We start from the raw sequence: 18,714 nt of genomic DNA on the forward strand, positions 1-18,714 counted from the left end.
ACGACTCGGTCGGCGTTCGAACTTGTAGCGTCGCATGGGCTAATGTACTACCGTAATAAACTTCAATAGATGAAAACTTTCTTTGGTCAATCTTCGGTAGAAAATTTCTAAATGGACACACCGTCCAGTGATTTTTCGCACTCTGGCATCGGGTGGCATAGACAGTAGGAAAAATGCGCCGTCAAACATGGCTAGACGGCAAATGTGGTTTTCCGCTGAACCCTCCGCTGAACGTAAGATTGTCTATAAAGGGATATCTGTTTCAATACTCATTGAACTCAGAATCAGCGCTCGGTGTGAGCTGCGATCTCGGTGTAAGTGTTGTCTCGTGAACCCCTGAACGTCGCGCGCGGGGGAGGTCACTGGGTCGTGACTTGCCGTTGCCCGAGGAAGGGATAAGAAAATTTCGGGTGGAGCTCCAATGAGTCCTGGCAATATAGGTCCGATAGAACATAGATAGTGGCTCGGGTGAGGGTCTAGCGCGAATGGCAGAGAGTCGACAGCAGCTCACGAACGTAACACGGATGGGATCAAAGAGTCAAAAAAAAGTTCGACAAGAGATCGAAGAGTCAGGCAGCTTCATAGTGTGAAAGATACAACTGGTAAAAACAAACGCTATGCAAACGGCCACTTCAGGACCCCAAGCGAGGTTAGCACTCGACGAAAGGTTGGCCTCATCAAAATGCTGTCTATTTACCAAGTACCTTATATATATATATATATATTACATATATATGTTTTTTCAGAAATGTCGCGCTTCCAATAAATCTGTTCTTTCATGGAACCATGAAAGTGTTTCAGGTGCTTTCCTTTTTCTTTCGATAAGAATGCTTTGTTTCCAGAAAAAGATAAACGCCGCGATACTATACGTTTCGCGCGTTACATGAGTGAGCTGCCTAAAATTAGCATTTGGTAGCAGATTATAAGCATTTGGTTGAACAAGTGTGATTGAGTTCTGTATTCGTGTATCTAAATCTAAGACGGACAAACGCCTATAAACGAATACCGAGAATCGCTTACTGATAAATGTCTACTTCTTGAGAGATAGTGTAAAGGACCAGGAGGAGTCTAAAGCGCATGACGATAGAGTAGACTTGCTGACCTTAAGTAATGTCCTCATAGTAAGATCAACACTCTTTCTTCAATAAGATAGAACCCAAGTTTGATCATACATATTGCATTTTTTGGTTAAACTTTTTTCTTATTTCAAGAAAAGTTATAAAAAGTAAAAGAGTCTTAAATTGGTGTTTCATGGCTGTATATATTAGTCGTATAACCCTATATACATGTACAACCCTATATATTTATTTACCTAGGTAATTGAATTAAATACTACCTTACAATCACTTTGTCATTATTATCTCGTAGATAAAACGCTACAATGTCATCCTCAAATTGTTTTGATTTTTCATTTTTCCCTGCTCTTCGTTGACCTAGTTTCTTGAACCCTGCGTTTCCTTCGTAGACACTCGCTTTATTCGGTGCTTGGTCAGTTGCTGACGGGCTTTTTGAGTAACCTCTTGACACTCTATTCATCGGTGAAGTTCCTGCCAAGCATAGACAACGTAACCTTTAAGGGCGTATAAGTGCAAGACTCACGTAAGGTCGAAGGAACAGAAGCAGGGCTAGTTTCATCATCGTGGGTCTTGGGCCTCAGGAGGCCCTTAAGACTACATAGTCTCTCCCTACTGACGCTATATCCGTGTTCAGCACACGCGTTTTCTTCTCACTCGTTATCTTCCCTCTAAAACTGTCTCTTAGCGCAGTCAAAGGGAACGTAAGCGACGACACCCATCGATAGTCCGCCGACCACTTTCGTGTCTTGCCTGCTTCTGATGCGGCTCCGCCCATCGTAAGAGAGAGAGTTTTGTTCTCGTAGCCTGCCCCGTAGGTTGCTCCACTCCAGTCAACGGCTCGGATCAACACCAACTCGATTTCGACGTCGTTGCTACCTAAGTACAGCGTCTGTGTGGTGTACCGCTGTACAAAAAAGTATGCAAGATTCATCTGAATGGAAAAAAAGCGGCATTGACCAAGTTCCTGACAGATGCTTCACTCTCAAAGTGAACGACTGGCAAGCGAAAGACGAAAAATATGTTTCAGAAACGAATAAATTAGTTAACGTTGAACGACTCTTGTCTATGTACGCAGACATCCGAGGTCCACATGAGTTTTTTGAAACGGGTTTGTATCTAACATAGCTGAAAACCGTAAAGTAGTGTCGTAGAACTGTAGAACGTATTCGGGATCGGAATTTCGACAAGCTTGACAGCTTTTTGTATTCATGAACTCCGTGATAATGATCCTTCTAACAGGCTTTTAAAATCAAAATTTACTTCTTTCACATCGACCAAATCTTTTTTCTTAACGTTTGATTACCACAAACATAGCCATCCGGATAAAACAATAACATGTTTATTTATTAGTTATTAAGAGATATTTCATCCAAGAGTGGCCAGCGGTGAAAAAGCTTTCCCGTACGTTAATTCTTGAAAATATAATAATGATAATGAGAATATTATTGGTCAAGACGGCCAATAGATTTTCAATAACTCTTTATGCTTACAAGATTTTGTTTTTTTATAGCGCAAGACACAATACGACGTAAAGTAGATAAAATTTAGCGGTTTATAATGCTAACAAATGCTACCAACTATCACTTCCATTTGTATTCTAAAACTGAAATCATATAAAATAAAAAAAAAACGGGTGTTTTTTCAATCCTGCTGTTAATAGTTATTTAAAAAAATACATAATGATGACGCAAGTTGGGAATGGTTCATGGATAAAGTAGGGACTGCCTTATGAAACGGTCAATGAAGTAAATAACAAATAGTGATATCCGTTCTCACATTTGGTTCGAGGGATAAAAATGTAGCCTTCAGCATTAAATAAACATAACCCTATGAGAGTTCAACTGAATAAAATGAACCCTGCTTACGGGCTGATACAAGGCAAGAAAAGAGGTTAATTAAGCATTTCGGATGCTCCGGAGGTTAAACAGTGAATCAGTCTTTAATTGAGTAATCCATTGCCCTCTGGGCCAAACAAGCGAGAAGGAGAGCAGCTAAAGCTTTATATCACGCGAATAGACCTACAAACATATTACATAATACGTTCAGTAACGTACATCATGACCGTAGTCTAATAATGCCATAATCTTTGGTTCCAACGAAGATCATTGCGGCTAAGCACGGGGCTCGTATGCCACAACTTGAGTTGGAGGAAACGGCCAATTTTTTTATCCGCTTAGTGCATGCGCACGTAAATCGTACAGTACGCGTCGGAACTTGCGAGGTGTATGCAGCAATCGCGCTCGGGCGGGGGCATCATTTCGTGCGGGGATCATTTTGCTCAAGCTAAATTTGCGGAACTAAAAGTCACCATCAACCGGAATAGAGCGGCAACCCTTGGGTTTTTGTGCGGAGCATATAGTCATTTTTACAGTGTGGTCACTTGTTCGGACAGAATAATCGATATTATCGGCGGAATATTGTTATATCGATCACGAAGAATGAAGCGAAAATACGCTCGATTGGTCCGCGTTAAGTTGCCCCGATACGTACAGAGCTCCTTAGCCGTATCGATTATCGTCGCTAGCCGCGTCATTTAAGCCCCACGCCTGCCTCAAGTAACGAAAGTTTACTTTTGTTTTCACGCCTACTGGCCATTACTATTGTAAGTCGCGAATCCATAGTGGGAACGAATTCGGTCACATTGTAGTAGTTCATATATACAATCCCGTATGCTTTTATCGTTGCATGTTCCCGCTGTCTATAACCCTATTCGATAGTAGACAGTAGAACACCATTGTGTATATATATCCACAATAGGCTGTCACCCGGTGGTATGGCAACTGTTATTACCTTCATTATAGAGTTTATAAACAATCATGTTGTTGCATAGCGTAGTACTATTCGGTGTATTTCTCCAAGCAAATCTGATGCGTTGGCACGTTTCCATTGCATAGTACAAATACGCAAGCCAGTCACCAAAACCACAAGCGGCTGATTGGAACCGTGAAGATCAAGTATACTCTATGCTAATGTATGTACCCGAATTTAGATTATGAAGCAGAAAGCGCCATTACGAATTGTAGCAATGGGCATCGGATATGGTATTATTTAGTAGAGCCACAAAGGCGAAAACTAGCGCGAATGTTACATATTTTCCAGATATAATCGTTAAATACAAGGGCAAAAACTGTGTTTTCTAATTTGAGCCTTAGAATATAGAAACATAGACCGATTTAAAGGGAGGAAGACAGTACCCCACAAAGTCACCTTATAGAAGAAAGTTATCAATTGCTCAATGATCGCTCAATCAATACTTCTGATTAAATCAAAAATGAAATATATAAAAAAAAAAACATAATTGCTGAAGCCAATGATTTTATACGATTCAAGGAGAACAGCCATAATTTAAACGGTCTTACTTTTGCTTTCCAAAAAAAGCAAGGATTTTTTTCCTCTATCCTAGCATAGTTCTGTTCGGTGTTATCAAACTGTATGGAAATCGTGCCATACCGTACTGGTGGGGAATATATTAAGGGAGCAAGGCCTTTTACACATTTTTAACATATAATAACACTACTTTATTTGTACCTGTAACCTGGAACAGGAAAAACCTTGAGGATACAACATTTCTGACCTCATTCACGTTTGCTGTGGCTAGACGTTCACGATTATTCTATCACTACATAATGTACATAGGATACTTTTACGCTGCTAAACTCATCAACAGACGTGTTCATCTAGATGCACGAGCTAGATTTTTTTACGCTCTATAATAATAACACTGAACTTAAGGCTAAACAAAATTCGAATAGTATCGCTTGTTTTTCGAAATTATCCGCAGTACTAGTACATAAATAATCGATGCGGAATTCCACTTGTGTGACATTACGAGCTCTGTCAGCCCCTCCAATATAAATAACTTTTTTTTTTAAAAACTCCTTTGGTCGCAGTTAATCGCACCACTCAAGTTTATCCATACGCACTACACTTTGAACGGTTCAATAATTCTAACTTTAGCAACGTTCCATTCGATTATGTTAGGTGTCTGCGCTTATTGTTATTCCACTCCGTATATATTTATATTTGTGTAACAGGGTTACTGTGAAGTACATAGTATCTGCTTGAACGGCTGAAAAAAGCAGCTGACTAGTGCAGAACTAGACAGTGGTCTTCCGGTAATTCACGCGGGTGTGTCACTTAAATAAAGCTTACTGCTGGTCGCATCTTGGGTCTGTTTTTCGATTTTGTTGCCTAGCAGCAATGGCGCTCTGTAGCTTTAGGGATTTTTCGGCTCGACAGATCGACCTAGAAGCTGACGAATTCATACTTTGGCGTTTTTCTCTATACCGTAATGACTGTCCATAGGAGTGGCCCCATACTCGAAATCTCGTGAAATTTCTAATAGAAAGTGGCCTTCTGTGCGCCGAACTATTGCAGGTATGCGCTCGTATTTGGGTGTCCTAGTCAGCCAGAGACCCCGTTGCGAACGGGAACAAAAAAAAACAAAGAAACACTTTCAAAATTGAAATCGTAGATGCATAAGTTTTCTCATCCATAACAAACGGCCACGTTTCGTTGTTCCACCCGAATATGATTGTCCTAATGCGTCTCATCATCTAGGAAAAAAAGGGTAGAAATTAGAAATTGACAGCATAAATGGCAGCTATAGGACTTCCTTACTTTCTAAAGCCGTTCCGGGTTGATGTTAGAGAACCGGATAGGGGCTTAAGGGCCAAAAAAAAAATAGCAGAGCGCTGACGTCCCAGCGGAATAAACGACCAACTGAAACTCAGCAGTGATATTCAGAATTATTATGTGTGTATCTGTCATTTGTAGGCTGATGGTGATGGTCGTGTTCACCAGCTCACCTAATGACTGGCATTGACATGTCAACCAGTTGCTGCTTCTATCGTTGTCGACTAATGTTAAACGCTCATCCAATTCCCAAAAACGGCCTTATAACGATGGTGTTACTATTGTGCTATGGTCTGACCAAGCTTCGCAACGCGATGATGGCGGCCGGATGATCACGTATTCGGAACTGGAACAAACATAAGCCAGTACTGATGGAAGAGAAACTAGAATTGCCCTTTGCAAAGTGATTATGAAGCTTCCTCTGACTTAACAGTGACTCTGTTCTATTAGTGAAGAAAAAACGCCAGATATTTTACGTGGGCTGGTGAAATGGCTTGATAATGGTCAGTTAAAGGAGTAGATATTAATCCGCTTTGAAATGAAAAAAGTAAAAGTAATTGGAAATATTATGGATTGCTTACTGGACTGTTATTGCCATAAATTAGCTGCCATTGTAGCACATTGTGTAGAAATAAATAACGGCATGTACTTGCGCAAATTGCGTTTGTGGGTCCAGATAAAAACATGTTTATTTCCAATATATATATATATATATATATTAACTGGGCATAACCGGTCCGTAGCTCGAAATATCTGCATTGCATCGCAGACCATATTGTTGGAGTTTCCGCTGCGCTAAAATAAATGCTTTCTTTGCCAGACCCCGCCAAGGAGATCTCTGAATATATGTCAAAGTCTAAATTGGGTTTGCTAAAAAATGTAAGACGCCATTAACTTTAAATTAAATAATTCCATTTCGATAGTTAACGCGAAAATTTATTGAAGATATTTCGTTTGACACATAGATCCTTTTCTTTCGTGAAGAACTTCGTAACTGTCGAACATAGCGCAGCTTTTTTAACATCGACGTTTCTGCGTATATTACCAGCCACAAAACGGAAAAGAGCTCAGGTACTTAGGTGCATAGTCACAAGCTAAATGGAACGAAGGACCTCACTGACCTTACCAACAAATTGAGTATCACAAACAGACAGCGTAATTCAGTTCTAATAGCTTCTCGATAAGTAACTTTGGTTTTTAACGCTGACACAGTATGTGTATATATCACTGACGAGATAGTTTGAAAAAAGACGTGAACCAATTCTCTCTCTCTTATAATTTCTTTTGTCACATCTGTTTCGTACTGGAAAGTCCCTCCCATGGGCAAGGTCTTAATAATGTCGCCATTAGCGATTATACAATGCATATAACCTAGCAAACAAACTTTAGGAAAGCTCGTAACCTCACAGTATAACTTACCGCGGCGTTATGGTGATGATAAAGTTTATCACATGTCGGTCATACTACGCTCGCTTTCTTCATACAAGTTCTCCAGACATAATTTTGTTGTGATGTTGTTTCAGCCACGGATTAGGGCAGTTGTCCATCGTCTGTATACTACAGGTTTTTATCACAGTTTATGAGTAAAAAAAAGTTACACTAGCTTGTTGCACTTCAGCAACGACAGGTACCAAATGTATCCCAACATCATATAATATTATAAGGTAAACTCGACATTCAAAATTAAAGAATGAGAGAGATCCAATGGCCAATAGTTGGTCGTACACTAAACATATACATGTACTATAATAATGTATATAATAAGGAATGAAAATGATAGGGGCTTCTGCAGGTGCCGTGTCAAACTTAGGGCTAGAACACGTTCCTTCCCATTTTCAACGTCGAAGCTGACAACGAAAAGATCCGTTACGCATTCATCATTGCGCAGATGATTACATTTAGGCTGCGGTAAATGCTGGTAACGAGCCTCTATGGTACTAAGCATTTACTATAGCTGTCCTGCAGGCCAGCGTGCGGCTAATGACGCACGTACTCCTATAGAACGTGCATTTACAGTTACCACCATTGCTTTACGACCAAAGGAAAACCAACGGCATGTATCATCGTGACTACCCTTTTGCCTCAAACATGTATACGTCCAATCGCAGTGGGAGCTCATCATCGATTGGCGTCATTGAATTGGCTACCTCTGTGATTTTGTGTTAGGCCCAGCAATGTGAGACTCAAGCCTACGAACTACACACATTAATATATGTAGCATATGGCTGAACGCTTCCGCAGAACGCCATCTTCCTGACAGTCTCGACAGTATATACATCCTGCATAGCGCGCTTATCATTTGGAGCATTCTCATGTCGAACGAGAACGGGGCACAAACGGTCAGACACATCTGACATAATACTCTCACTAGTATCTTTCATTTTCTAGTTTTCTTACAAAGTACTTTTAGTTCTTACTGTAACTTCTATTATTTTGTCTTCTTCTTTTATCTAGGATAGCTCCGTTGCTTACTATACTATTAGATGACACAGTGCTAAGTAGTACTGGCAGCTTGATCGAGCTGACGGCCATAAGAAATTAATGTTGTTCCGCTGCCTGTGGAATCTTGATCAAGACGATAGCTTCGCCAATCGTCAATAAATAACACGTAACAAGAGCTGATAACAAAAGCTTCATAACAATAATTATGGAGGCAGAAGTGACAGTGGGCTCCGTCAATACGTCAACATTAATATAAGGGCAGAATCAAGCACAGTTTCTTTTGGGGAACACGTGAAAACCTTCAGGCAATGGTTGAAAGCTATTCGAAGGGCTTTATTTGTTTGATGCTGGTATTGATAAGGTGGAACGATGTCAAGACGGGCAAGCATGCCCTGGTGCTGCTGGTGACGCTGTGGCCGATTTTTTTCGTTGTTCCATACGTGTACAATTTGCCTGCACACAGTCAACATTCAGGCATATGACAACGGCAACGACCCCCAACATTTTAAATTTTCCATCGTTTTTCTACAAACGATCACCCAACCGCGCGACAACATGTCCAATATGTGTCGTCGATACATAAAAGTTCCCCCTAATAACGATAGCGGAAAGAAAAAAGCAACGTCGTTGGCGAGATAGTGACAGAGATGAATTTTTTCGCTGTGTCTTCGGAGACGATCTGGGCTGCGTAGGTTCGGTCAGTTGCTTAAGGTGCCTATAGACCTATCGGAATAGTTCGGACTGCATGGACGTGTGAATCACATCGCAACCAATCAGGAAACCGAAAATCTTTATAGAGTGTATCTTATACTACTTGACATCAAGACCAAGACAAGTTATAAAACTAAAAAGTTCTCCGTATGCGGCGACCCATATGCGTATGGGTGAACATTGTGGCCTGCGTGTGGTGGAACATCGATGTCGTTGATGGACTCAGAACAAAAACATGACATCATTTTTTTTTCTAATTTATTTAATCATAACAGGCGCGAGTAACGTGCTACAGAGTCGATGGCTTTCATGGATGGAAGATTTATTAATGTACGTGTCGCGTATTGTTAAAACGATTACTCAGCTCTATGATTGTATGTCGCCACAAGCGCTATATGTGCTATATGAACAAATGCTCATATATAGAACACTTTAGTTTAACGCGCAGTACCGTTTCTTTTTCTTATGCTGTTTCTTTTAACAGCACACAGAAACTTCTGCATGCCTTCATGTGTGCAGCTAATTATGAATATGTACCAATTAGTCCGTATGAGCTTGCAGATTCGCCAGCATTTCCAAATGCTTGTAACGTTTCCTGGTCTTATCTTCTTTCAAAATAACAATAGCAAATAAGATCGTAATGCTGTGGTTGGTAGCAGAGCCGTTACGTGTGACGACTTGACAAGCCTGGGGCGGTGGCAACGAACGAATGACTGCACGGCAAACATTGTCACGGTATCAACCTTGCCCTACGACTTACTCCCTCTTCACAATATGGGAGAATTAGCTGTTTCCAACATCGTCGACGGTTACAACGGTGCTGTACAACTCCACCGCGCGAAAGGTTTGTAGTGGCAAGTAAGTTAAAAGTAACAGCTGACGAAGAAAATTAAAAAAGGAAAAAGAAACGTTCCTTTGAGGGCAACTGTGCAAACGTTGCTAGTACCCTACAGCTGGCTACTGCACGTACAGATGTAAACATCTTGGACGGAGTTTCTTAACTATACGCGGATCCGTCACGACCTGTACGCATATGACCTAAGCATAACAACAATGGAGCGAATTGTCGTTGTAACGGGGTTGTTGCTACAACGGCCGTAGCAACATCGAGCGCGTACTGCACATTTTTGCTGCAGCTATAGCTCAGTGCGACGATGGATGAACGGACGAATTTAGACTGATCGAGAAGAAGAACTTCGCTTTAGTGCCTGACTTCTGCTGCATTTGGCCTTTGGCCCAGCCAGCAGGCTATAGAACCGCTCTCCTGTTGGTTGGCTGTCATTTATCGATGCTCTACGGTCGATACATGCATGAACATAGTGCATATGCACAGCCGAGGCAAATGTTTATTCTGTCTTACTATGCGTATGACAGCTGGACGACTCGTAATGGTTTCGTAAGACAGAACAATCGACAACAGTTACAACAACGATGCTTCGTGAGCGTCTGAGAGGACTCGGCGAAGCAGAAAACGCCGAACGAGAACCTTATCATTAGGGAAGGCTGATATTGGCACGAACAGCCAGCGCCACCTTTTTACGCTGGGTAAACAAAACGATTTGAAGAGCGTTAACGGAGAAATAACCGAAACGAAAACTAAAGTAGACCGTAGAAATGGGTGGGCCAAGTACGAACGGACCGAAGCCAGGGGTTGATTCGTTAAGAAAATGCAATCATAGGATAATAATACAAGTATTTTATCGCCTAGAATACTCACAGACTTAACGCATTGTTACATGTGCTTGATTTATGCACGGGACGGATAAAAGCTATTGCTTGTGATGAGAATGTACGTGTGCGGTAAACAACAGCCTTGGGCGATACAGTTAGACCCTCAAGCAATTGTTGGATGTTATAAGCTGTGATGTCATATCACATTGTCAAAGTAATGATATTACCGGCTTTTAAAAACTAAGCCTTTCTCCTAATATGTAATTACATATGCGCAAAAAAAAAACTCAACATTCTCAAATCGTTACAAGAACATGTAGAGAAAAAACACGGTACTCGTATACATCATCCAGCGTCACTTCGAGAAACCCTGTTCCGTCGCCTTTCCCCACTTACTTGATAACGGCAAAAATAGTTTAGCACAAAAGCATTTCTGTAAAACGAAGAAATTGACAAAATTGATTTCTCCTGCTAGACAATTCAGTCTCACAACGGCTCTACCACATGACAGGTTGATCTGCCGATGTCATCGAAATCAAATCAAGTGGCTCTCCAGATATTCTATTGACACAAAGCGTGAGGAAAAGCACAGTGTATCGCCAATAACAGGGACGTATCGGCCACTTCTGTAGCTTACGCTGAATCAATGAAAGAAAAACAATGCGCTCGCTAGTTCTGCCACTACTGGGTCTGGTAACTGCCACATCAGACTTACTGTTACAGCAAAATTGAAGCAGACACATCATGGGAAACGTTCCTGTCTCGGTCTGGGCGTTCGTCGTTTATGAAGATATGTCGGACGAAGATGGATGATGTAGAATAAAATGTTAAGCAAACTGGATGATGTATGTATATAGGGGTCGAATCGATAGCTTATACCTGGGCTAAAGCCGGAAAGAGGGGCTTGTATCATCTCCACATTTATTGGCTATAGTGAAAGTGTCGACTGAACGACGGATGCGCAGCGGATCTCGAGCGTCCGACTAGAGCTGTTGATAATAATATGGTCGTTACCGCCATTTATCAATGTCGTCCTATGCAATAACAGCTGTTACAGCGTATTGATTTCGCTCAATTACTCCAACAATAGAATAGTCGTTTATTCGACAGTTGGTCGATATTCAGATAAGCTAAAAAGTGTTACCTGAATCATTGTTGCCGCTGGCTTGGAAGAATTCGCCGCCGTAGTTTAAGCGTCGCTTAAACTGAGCGTCGCCGACTCAACGAGTAAACGGCACGAGCGACTGCTGCGGCAACGGAACCAGTGACAAACGAAGCAAGCCGAAAATACCAGACAACAATCGCTACGATAATTTCTACGAGCGCCTGATATGCGAGTTTCATGTCTTCTGGTTCGTGTGTCTTCACCGAAGGCTAATGGCCATTGCCATCATATTGAGTGTCCGTAACCGTTGCCTACTGGTGCCTTCCGCTGCGGCTGCTGTCACGCGTCGGCACGAAGAACCTCTCGAAAATAGCCACCTCATTAGAGGCGCTGGTGCTTAGATAACGTGAAGTAACTTGTAAGTTGCTTCTACCAAATTGTGCCGGGTCGCTGTTCATGAGAAAAAGAACAATGATGGTTGATGGCATTTGTTTTCAACAATCAAGATTGAAAAAGTCCGCCTAACTGATTAATAGGTTTCGCTTGCTGAAGAATAAAGTCTAAACGAAGCTTTTTCGGCTAAAAAGCCTCCATATATGTATATATGTATATATATATATATATACATATATACGTATATCTCATCGCGACAGATCACCAGTTATCGTGATTCGCTTTTAGCCACATTGTCGTTTTTATGTATTTGAATATCATATGAGGGCAAATGGCAAGAACCTGCCTGGGGCCAACCGTATGTAGTGACAATATAATTAACCTTACTCAGTGAATTTTAGGCTTTGTCGTGCTAGAGCCTGCGCTAAAATAAGGCGAAAAAATCGCTATTGGATATCGTACTCAAGACAGGTGTTGACCTCTTCACCTTACTTATAGATCTCAAGCTGCAATAGTCAATTTAAAAAATGCCAATATATCATCATTGAACTGTCAACGTATTATATCACTCGGTTAGAAAGTCATGTGTACTGGAAAATACAATCGTTAAGAGGCTTTTTTTTTATTTTTAAAGTTCGATGAACTTATCGTTGTTAGAAATCTCTTTACAGACAAATCGCCTAATTGCATTAGAAGGATAGCGTTAACTTACTTAGCGGAGAATGGATATGTGCGAGCGTGGATAAGTTCCAAGAGTATAACGCTAAATGATATGCGTTAAAAAACGCTATTGTTTGGAGGTATGTTATCGGAATTGACACCTCTTTCTCTGTAAAAATTGAGGTATGACCGTTTCCCCCCTCCGAACGACGCATAGAGCTTTTAATCTTTTTCAATAAGCGGTTTCCTCACCTAATACACATAATTGTTCTTATGTACTCCAATTCTCTAGCATTATTGTGGAACAAATTTTATCTGTCGAATTCCGAATAAAACGTCGATATACCTGTACAATAGTTAATACTTCACTGCAATATAATTAAACTGTAAGCGTAATACGGGATCAACTTACTACTCTGCGTAAATTTCCAATAAATTGTTATGTACTGTTAGATATCGGCTCGAACCGAAATTCTGTGAGGAGTTATCGCCCCTCACGAGAGTCACCTGCGCTAACCTTTCACGTAGCCTGACGCACATTGGAGCATCATTTTTCGAGTCACTTTTCTCGAAATTTACTCCTCCTAACAGCTAAACTACCTCGTATGGTAATTTACATGTAGGAATTAACGATAGCGTGTTTGGTAATGGCGATAATTTGGTTAGTTCTATTAAACCATTTAGGCTAGCTGTGAATTCGTGATCTACTCTACCTGATGACCGTAGAATAGTGCGTATGGCCGCTTTCAGGTTCTACAAATACACGACTTGTGACGCGACTCCTTATCGAGGCCATTGGGCCATTACATTTGCTTCGCCTTTACATTGAAGTTTTTCTTAGCTTTCCATACACGCCGTATCACCGAGCCTGGCCCACTTTAAATGGTTCGTCGTAGAATTCATGCGGAGCATAGGTCATTCAGCCACAAGCAACACTTAACTTGCTAAAGTTCTGAGCTATAAGCATTCTGAGGAAAATACTTTTCCTAACTAGACTCTCCTTTTATAGGCTAATCCGTATCCATAGGTGTCGCATGTCATGGTATTAAGTACGATAATCCGATCACTTGATGAGCATCACGTATGCTAGTGCCATTAGCACACACTGGTTATTGACGAAGATTTTCGAGGCACACTTGGCCCGGAGGAAGACTGTGTCAGGAGGCTGCTGAAGTTTTCACTTATGGGTCAAGCCAGCGGATGAATATAGGCAAGCAATATTTGTTTAATACCTAGTAACAATGGAAACTTGTGCTCTTAGTCATGATCATTTCAACTAACGCTACCCTGCTGAACTGTTCGAAGCAACTATTGTTAAACGCACATGGGAATGGTAGCGCTTTTGGGGGGTTGGTCGATCATAGCGGAGGTTGGATGTTTGCAGGTAACGATCACCCAATCAGTTGTCAGTTACAGCAGTCGCCACTATAGTACCGCGTATCTTCTTCCTCCGCGCATCTGCAATCGGTGCACACGGACTCATCGTCATGATAATCATTATCAACGGAATCACCACACTCATTATTGGAAATGCTATCGTCGTCGTGATCACTGCAAACTAATCTGGTTGCCCCTTGATTCGCTTGTCGTTTTTTCGCTTCTACTGTTTCTCCACCACGTCAAAGACGACCCAATCAACAGTCGCGCGACAACGTTAGAAAAGGAAGCCGTATCCGTTGTATGAGATGGTACCTATGCCGCACGAGCTGCATCGTCGTCTACTAACTGTCTTACAGCAGCGACAGTATGAGAGCGCTAAATGGGCAACAACTAGCGATACTGCTTCCCGTGTCGTTTTTGTTGTTATTAGCACACAATAACACTACAAGCGTATCATCGCACCGTTGTACGTATGACGGCTAATGGTAACCTCGCGCGACCTTCCAACTCTGTCGATCACGGCACTGCACTGAAGCTTGTTGTTGTTATGATATGAGCTGACGAACGGACCAGCTACTGCCCGTCGAGTTATGAAGTCGGTAGAAGCGTTGCCACCGACTATCTGTAGTCAGAGCGGTGACGGTACCTGGCGTCAGGCAACGATATTGTCAACTATAGCAACCTGGCAATGGCACAACTCCCGTTAGACAGTCGGCAAGTAACCCACCGTGGTAGTAGCAGCTGGACAACGGTTATTGGCAGTCTGCTGATGGCAGATGGCTACTGCCACCAGATACTTGTGGCGCTGCTGGTAATAACGGTCGTGGTCTGAAACTGCATGTAATAGATCGCATCGAGCACAACGGCGACGACGCTGATATTAACGTTGTTTGCTGCGGCGTATCTGCGTACACCGCCACGGCTATTACTACTAGCGTCGACCCGAATCAACCAAACCGAGCGTGCCCCAGCGATCAGCTGAATATGGTAGTAATAACATACAGGATACGACAGAGCGCTTCTTACCTGATACCCACTCTCCACTTGCCAGATCACTTACGATTTGCCTCATACTCCTGCTGCTATAATCACACAAACTGTCGCGGTTGCTTTTAGATGATAATGATCATGCTAACATACTGATGGTGCTGGTGATTAGGCTGAAAGCGTTGTGATGCCCCGTTCGTACGTACGCACGCTCTTGTGACCAGTCTCTACTCTCCCCAGCTGTTGTTCTCCAGAAGTAACCCTCGTAAGTAAAGTTATGTCAGTTTAAGCAACTGCTATTGGTTCAACGTCTGCCAATCGCTCATCGATTGTTGTTGCCTCTACGGCCCAACAACGTAGTACTTGGATCTTTCTCCCAAAGCGAAATACATTTAACTGTTACTTCGAAGCGCACCAGGGAACGACAAGGCCGGTCGAGCGAAGGCGATGGAGGCAGGGTCCGAACCGCTGTGGCTCGGAGACGTTCGAGACAGCAACGATGATGATACACTATACAGTTGCCAGACGAGGTAACTAATAAAATGGCGGGAAAGTATGGAAAGAAGTGGTTTTAATAGAAAGTGGTGTTCGTGCACCATTGAATACTTCAACGCCAAATTGAAGCTAGTGGAGCAGATGGCACCATCGTCGTCGCCGTTAGCTAGGCGGCACCAAATCCTTCCGCTGCAGCCGTTTGAATAGTTGGTGCGAAAGGAGAAGGCGGATTAGGAGCAGGACGAGACTCAGCTTGACAAGTACCCTGCCACCACAACACAAATGCCCTGGCCTCAACAAATACCAGTAGCCACCTGCTACGGTATTTTGAAACGAGTTCACTTAGTTACATGCAGTTCAGTTACGCAATGCGATTAGGTCACTTTGCTTTTGATTTGACTGGAGACAGCAGACCTTTCACAGCTGCTGTTGAGCTCTTCTGTCTCGTATGTGACACTCGTAAGGATGTAGCGCGCCCGATTCGGCTGGCGCTAAAGTGAATGGTGTTTGTAAGACTAGCGGTATTCGGTAACTGTGGCAAAGCTTTCTATTTACTAGTAATGTTTAAGAAACGATGTTTACACATTGCTAGTGACGAGGATTCTCGCGCCTTTACAGAATGTGACTAGTGGCTCCAAAAGCCAGTGATGCCGAAGCACTAGACGACGAAAGCGCCATCACAAACTGTGCGCGCCGCTAGGCAGATACAGTGGCTATAGGAGTTTTTGCAGTGCCTGAAACGCGCTCGGCATTCGAACGATGATCAGACAGAGACAGTTTGTCCAAACCCCTTTCCGTCGGTCATGGTTGGCCGATGTAACGATGGCCTGTTTGCCACCGCCGATGCTAGCGTGGGAGCGCACAAGAAGGAGAAGGGCAAAAAAGAAGAGAAAGCGCGAAAGCATGTCGTGCGGCGGCGATACAGAGTAGAACAAATCCGAATCGCGGCTCAAAGGACACTAAGCAAGATAAACGAGAAAAACGTGAGATGCAGATTTTCGACCCAACGTCAGCAAATGCAACCAAGGGGATCCAAGCCACGGTGACGTCGAATTAAGCATTCTTTGCTAGCACATAGCTTCGGTGGGCGGTCGAGCGTAGTTATTCAAAAGAGATTCTATAACACTTCGCTCGTATTCCGACAGATTTAGCGAACAAACTTGAGAAAGTTGAGAATCAATATCAAGCTAATAATATGTGACGCACGTTAGAGGCATCCACCACCTGCGCTTCACAGTATATGAAATATATAAGTAAAAATTGCACTTCGTAACGCTCTTGAACCCATAAACTCGATTTATTTTGCATTATCGTCGCATTTTATCCTTCTAATACACTGAAATGTACCACGTTGTCCGTCTCTATTCATTGCCTGGGCGACTGGCTTACACGGATCGGCCGAATTCGACCGACAACTCAGTGGGGTCATCAATGCGTGTCGTTCACTGTTACCTCAGCACCATCTCGCTGGTGCCGTTCATGTTAAATTGCTGATGCAGCGATCATTGCCTGATTTGCCAAGAGAAGGACAACAGATTCACAACACTCTGAGCTGTCTCGTTGCATTTATTATACTTGCAGGACTGTCTCGGTTTCGGCCCTACAACTGGAAAGCACCGATCCTGCTGGAGAAGGATCATCTATCTAATACATTTAGACCTGAAACGGTGATAGCGTAACGGTGGGAAACACAACAGTTTCAAACCTCATTGATAATTTTCGTATTGCCCGCCATGCATCGATGACAGTATCAACGACAGCTGTGGCAAACCAGATAGATAGGTTAGACAAAATTGTTTACACAGTTGTATAGCAGAATTTTTTTGGCTAATAGAAAGCAATTGAATAATACTACATAAGTGAATGGGAAAATTACAATGGCCACGCCAGTTTCAACGAACTGGAAGGTACGCAATGACTAAGTTAGTTAGTTAGTTGATGTAAGTAAGATCGTATGAATAACGACCAGAATCTCTGTTACGATCATATAAAGCAACATTATTTTGGAAAACACTTCCAAGAAAGAACACTCTTTTGCCATCGAAATGATTCTCTTTTCTCTCGAACCTTACTTGCATTCCGTCTCTTTTTTTCCCCTCTGTCTTATCTTACATATATATATATCTATGGATCTTATCTAATAGTAACTAGTCCTTATTCATACGATTTACTACGCGTACGTCAATTACGACACAGCGTCCATCAATTAACTAGCCTAGTTAATGCCCCGTTGAAACGGCGTGGCCACTTATGCAGCATTATTTAAATGCTTTCCATTACCCTGTATCCCATGTTCCATTTCTTTCTTGCTTCTTATCTAATAATTATTACCGTCCTTAATAACTACGAGTAACAACAAACGGATTGACTTGCGTCTGCGGCACACAGTTCAGTACATCTGAAGATGCAAATTCATAACGCTTTTTGGTATATTTGCTTTATGTCGGAATTAGCGGAAATCGTCCATGAGTCGTCGAAGAAGCAGCCTGCTGGTAAGAAAATAAAGGTTCACGCTATCTTGGCGTGAGGCTTTTTTCTTAGTTTGTGCCCTTTCTTTTATGCGTGCGTTACTTTTCGAGTTTACGTCTGATATCGTCGTTGGGCATTGTATCAGACAGACGCCTAGCTGGCTCCCAGCAATCACGAAACGAACCGGCTGTTTATGCCCGGGTCTGGACCTACGCCCTAGCGTATGCTAAAAATTACTATGAAAATAGGTTGCCCACTATGCCTCCACGGGGACAGCGCCTATATGTGCTAGTCGTCCTTTTGCGGTTAATCGGTCGGTGGCGGATTCGCTGTGGCTGGCATTTTCTACGGTGCGCACATGGACAAAACGTGGGAACAATTAGTTTCTAAATCACCGCAGGAACTTATGACGCTGATTACATTTATAGACGAAATTCACAAAATAAAAGAATCATCGTGCTGGTAGTAAATTTACTATATAGTAGTCTGCCAATCAGTGATTTGTAGAGGGCGGGTTAACTGTTGTTATAAAGGATTAGTGTATTTCGTAACAGAGGCAAGAATGTTTCACATAAAACGATTATGGGGAGGTCGTAGCAGCGTCGACAGGCTAAAACGTTGCCGCCGCTGTTTCGCTTCATAGCGCTATTTTCGTTGTGAAGTTTGCCTGCGTGAATAGGCTTGAAACGC

At 42.4% G+C, this 18,714-nt stretch overlaps 1 protein-coding gene across 5 annotated transcripts in view; it reads right to left on the reverse strand.

Moving 5' to 3' along the window:
- The window catches only part of LOC111248674 (uncharacterized), a 180,496-nt gene that overhangs the window by 116,589 nt on the left and 45,193 nt on the right, over positions 1–18,714 (reverse strand). The gene's annotated exons all lie outside the window — the stretch shown is intronic.

This window comes from Varroa destructor, unplaced genomic scaffold (genome assembly GCF_002443255.2).
Source record: "Varroa destructor unplaced genomic scaffold, Vdes_3.0 BEIS01000001.1, whole genome shotgun sequence".
Taxonomy (NCBI): Eukaryota; Metazoa; Arthropoda; class Arachnida; order Mesostigmata; family Varroidae; genus Varroa; species Varroa destructor.